At 39.3% G+C, this 5,300-nt stretch overlaps 1 non-coding gene across 1 annotated transcript; it reads right to left on the reverse strand.

Moving 5' to 3' along the window:
• Positions 1-4,456: 4,456 nt before the first annotated feature.
• Positions 4,457-4,559, reverse strand: LOC141052806 (U6 spliceosomal RNA). Its single transcript, XR_012220897.1, has one exon. It is a non-coding gene; the product is annotated as a U6 spliceosomal RNA (small nuclear RNA).
• Between the last annotated feature and the right edge of the window lie 741 nt (positions 4,560-5,300).

The following is a 5,300-nucleotide window of genomic DNA, read 5'->3' on the forward strand; positions in this document are numbered from 1 at the left end:
ACTGTAGTTTTCCAGATGAGCCCAATAAAACCAATAAAGTGTTCGGAAGTTCTGTTGTGCATAATAATTTGGAACAGTGAATTTTGAGGGTTTTTTTAGCTTTCAATGGAAGGTTGTCCAATAAAATGAGATTTATACTCTAATGGTCATTGATTTGAACATTATGCTGGCTCTTTTGTATCAACTATTTAGGAAAATCAGAGAAAAATAGCGGTGAAGGTATTTTGCTGCAACATCAGACTGAGTTATCTATTAACACTTATTGAGGCAAACTATTATTTTTAAGCCTGAGTCCAACATAGATCCTTTTGACCCTTTGTATGGCTAGTTCAACTCTGAGATCAGTTAAATAAAAATGCGTATTACAAGATTTTGTTGTGCAATAATCTTTATTTTTAATAATCTTTATTTTTATATAGCGCTAACATATTCCGCAGCGCTTTACAGTTTTTGCACACATTATCATCACTGTCCCCGATGAGGCTCACAATCTAAATTCCCTATCAGTATGTCTTTAGAGTGTGGGAGGAAACCGGAGTACCCGGAGGAAACCCACGCAAACACGGAGAGAACATACAAACTCCTTGCAGATGTTGTCCTTGGTGGGATTCGAACCCAGGACCCCAGCGCTGCAAGGCTGCAGCGCTAACCACTGAGCCACCGTGCTGCCCTGCAATAAACTTAAAGGGGTCTTCCATTGTATCTCTATTATAATAGACATGTTGGGTCATGATTTTGTAGCACATCTTAATATATAAGTATTACAGGTCCTCCTTTTGCTGTTGTAAATGCAGAACTACTGTTATTACAATGGCTGCTGATGCAGGAGCACTGGACACATCCTATTCATCAGTCTACTCCATTAGAAAAACAGCTTTTCTTACATTAAGTGTGTTTTCAATTGGAGGAGACTGATACTCTTCAATCAGTGATCATTTGAAGAGCAGGAAAATTGTGCAGTCTGAAAAAAAGAGGAGAACATGTAATGCTTACAGTGGTTATAAAATGTCTACACAACCTCTACAATTCGGTAGATATAAACTAATGTTTTCAGGTGAAAAATGTAAAAGCAAATATCTAAAATAATGTGGTTGCATACATATGTACACCCTTAAATGAATACTTTTTGAAGTACCCTTTGAATTTATGACAGTATTCAGTCTTTTGGGCTAGAAGTCTATCAGCATGGCACATATAGAATTGGCAATTGTCGCTCACTCTTCCTTGCAGTAGCTCCAAATCTGTCAGATTGTGTGGGTATCTCCTGTGTACAACCCACATATTTTGAACTGCATTCAGGCCTGAGCTCTGGTTGGGCCATTCCAAAATTTAGATCTTCTGATGAAGAGTTATGGTGTTATTCTTAGGGTTATTGCTGTGCTGAAAAGGTGAAATTCTAACAATTCATCTTCAGCTTTTTAGTATAAGCCTGAAGGTTTTGTTGAAAATTGACCGATATTTGGAACTGTTTATAGTTCCTTTCATCTTGATTAAAGCCTCAGATCCAGTTGCCAAAAAACAACCTCAAATCAAAATGCTTCCTCCATTATGCTTTACTGTTGGTGTGGTGTTTTTTTGTGATGCACAGTGCTGGCCATTATGCCAAACATACCTTTTAGAATTATGGAGAAAAAGTTCAACCTTGGTCTCATCGGACTATAACGTTTTCCAACATGCTTTTGGCAGACTTGATTGTAGGTTTGGGAAAACATAGTTGGGCTTGAATGTTTTTCTTTGTAAGAAAAGGCTTTTGTCTTGCCACTCTGCTGCACAGACCAGACATATGAACACCTGAGATTGTTGTCATATGCAGTACACAATCAGTGCTTGCCAAAAATTCCTACAGCTCCTTCTCTGTTACTGGAGGTCTACTGGTAGCATCCTTGACCAATTTTCTTCTTGTCTTTTCATCAATTTTTGAGGGAATTCCAGTTTAAGTTAATCTCACTGCTGTGACAAATTTAACCCACTTCTTGATGAATGTCTTCACAGTGTTCCATTGTACATCTTATTCCTTGAAAAAAATTGTTGCACCCTTCTCCTGACTGATAACTTTAAGCAATGAAATCCCTTTGCTCTGTTGTAAGGCAATTATACAGCATGGCTTTTGCTGTAAAACGCAACTAAGAAAATGTCAGGGAAATCCTACTAGAACATCTAAACTTTATTTGGCATTTACAGTATCATAATCACATTAAATGATGGCAGCTGTGTGCTTACTACTACAGTAATATGTTAAATTTTGGGCACCCCTATTAATGTTAACCTTTTTTCTTTATACTTTATAACAATTTTGTTTTTTGCAACAGCTATTTCAGTTTCATATATCTAATAACAGATGGACGCAGTTATATTTCTGGATTCAAATATTATTGTACTAACAGAAAATGTGCAATCTGCATTTAAACAAAATTTGACCGGTGCAAAAGTATGGGCACCCTTATAATTTTCTTGATTTGAACACTCCTAACTACTTTTTACTGACTTCCTGAAGTACTAAATTGGTTTGTAACCTCATTGAGCTTTGAACTTCATAGCCAGGTGTATCAAATCATGAGAATAGGTATTTAAGGTGGCCCCTTGCAAGTAGTTCTCCTATTTGATTCTCCTATGAAGAGTGGCATCATGGGCTCCTCAAAACAACTCTCAAATGATCTGAAAACAAAGATTATTCAACATGGCTTTTCAGGGGAAGGATACAAAAAGTGGTCTCAGAGATTTAACCTGTCAGTTTCCACTGTGAGGAACATAGTAAGGAAATGGAAGAACACAGGTACAGTTCTTGTTAAGCCCAGAAGTGGCAGGCCAAGAAAAATATCACAAAGGCAGAGAAGAAGAATGGTGAGAACAGTCAAGGACAATCCACAGACCACCTCCAAAGACCTGCAGCATCATCTTGCTGCAGATGGTGTCACTGTGCATCGGTCAACAATACAGCACACTTTGCACAAGGAGAAGCTGTATGGGAGAGTTATGCGAAAGAAGCCGTTTCTGCTAGCATGCCACAAACAGAGTCGCCTGAGGTATGCAAAAGCACATTTGGACAAGCCAGTTACATTTTGGAAGAAGGTCCTGTGGACTGATGAAACAAAGATTGAGTTGTTTGGTCATACAAAAAGGCGTTATGCATGGAGGCTAAAAAACACAGCATTCCAAGAAAAACACTTGCTACCCACAGTAAAATTTGGTGGAGGTTCCATCATGCTTTGGGGCTGTGTGGCCAATGCCGGCACCAGGAATCTTGATAAAGTTGAGGGTCGCATGGATTCAACTCAGTATCAGCAGATTCTTTACAATAATGTGCAAGAATCAGTGACGAAGTTGAAGTTACGCAGGGGATGGATATTTCAGCAAGACAATGATCCAAAACGCCGCTCCAAATCTACTCAGGCATTCATGCAGAGGAACAATTACAATGTTCTGGAATGGCCATCCCAGTCCCCAGATCTGAATATCATTGAACATCTGTGGGATGATTTGAAGCGGGCTGTCCATGCTCGGCGACCATCAAACTTAACTGAACTGGAATTGTTTTGTAAACAGAAATGGTCACAAATACCTTCCTCCAGGATCCAGGAACTCATTAATAGCTACAGGAAGCGACTAGAGGCTGTTATTTTTGCAAAAGGAGGATCTACGAAATATTAATGTCACTTTTGTGTTGAGGTGCCCATACTTTTGCACTGGTCAAATTTTGTTTAAATGCAGATTGCACATTTTCTGTTAGTACAATAAACCTCATTTGAATCCAGAAATATAACTGAGTCCATCAGTTATTAGATATATGAAACTGAAATAGCTTTTGCAAAAACCAAAATTGTTATAAAGAAAAAAGGTTAACATTAATTGGGGTGCCCAAACTAACATATGACTGTATTTAACATGAGTTTAAATGTGATTGGTGACTTCTGAACACAATTGCATCTCCAATTACAAGAGGGTGTTCACACTTACGCAACAACGTTATTTTAGTTTCGTTATTTTTTATTTACCTTCTCAAAGTGATTACAGCTTGTTTCTCAATGGATTTGTACAGATAATAGTTGACATAATTTTTGTACAAGACAGAAACCTGACATTTTAACCCCTTCCTTACTGATGACGGAATAGTATGTCATCGGTAAGGATCCCCTGCTTTGAGGTGGGCTCTGGCGGTGTTATGAACAGCTGACATGTGCCCGCAATAGGCGCAAGTGGAATCGCCATCCGCCTGCGGCTATTAACTAGTTAAATCCCACTGTCAAAGCTGACAGCGGGCATTTAAATAGCACTTCCGGCCACCGGGCCGGAAGTGAGCTTGTCGCCGGCCCCGTCACGTGATCGGGGGTCGGCGACACGTTGCACTGACAACCAGAGGCCTCTATGGCTGTTGCAGGCAGATCGCTTTGAGCGCCGCCCGGTGGCCGGCGCTCAAAGCACAGCAGTAAATCTGCTACATAGGGGCGATCTGATCATCGCCCATATGGAATGCTTCATGAATTTGCATGTCATCCTTGCGCAGGGGCCATGCTAATCTTCTCTGTATCGGTCCAATTTTAGTATATGTGCTGCTGAAGCAAGCTTTCATCGCCCATATGTAGCAGAGCCAAATGAGTTGTGCATGCTTCAAGCCTCCTATGGAGGCTGTTGAAGCATGCCAAAAGTAAAAAAAATGTTTAAAAATAGAAAAAAAAAAAATAAGTTCAAATCACCCCCCTTTCGCCTCAATCAAAATAAAACAATAAAAAAAATCACACATACACATATTAGGTATTGCCGAGTTCAGAATCCCCCAATCTATCAATAAAAAAAAGCATCAACCTGATCGCTAAACGACGTAGCGAGAAAAAATGCAAAACGCCAGAATTACGTTTTTTTGGTCGCAGCGACACTCCATTAAAATGCAATAACGGGCGATCAAAAGAACATATTTGCACAAAAGTGGTATCATTAAAAACGTCAGCTTGGCACGCAAATAATAAGCCCTCACCCGACCCCAGATCACGAAAAATGGAGACGCTACGGGTCTCAGAAAATTGCACAATTTTTTTTTTTTTTTTAGTAAAATTGGAATTTTTTTTCACCACTTAGATAAAAGAGAGCCTAGACATGTCTGGTGTCTCTGAACTCCTAATGACCTGGAGAATCATAATGGCAGGTTATATTTAGCATTTAAAGAATCTAGCAAAAAAACCAATCAAGAAACAAGTGTGGGATTGCCCTTTTTTTGCAATTTCACTGCATTTGGAATTTTTTTCCCATTTTGTAGTACACGACATGGTAAAGCCAATGGGGTTGTTTAAAAGTACAACTCGTCCCGC

Source organism: Dendrobates tinctorius, unplaced genomic scaffold (genome assembly GCF_039654945.1).
Source record: "Dendrobates tinctorius isolate UK_male_01 unplaced genomic scaffold, ASM3965494v1 ptg000162l, whole genome shotgun sequence".
Taxonomy (NCBI): domain Eukaryota; kingdom Metazoa; phylum Chordata; class Amphibia; order Anura; family Dendrobatidae; genus Dendrobates; species Dendrobates tinctorius.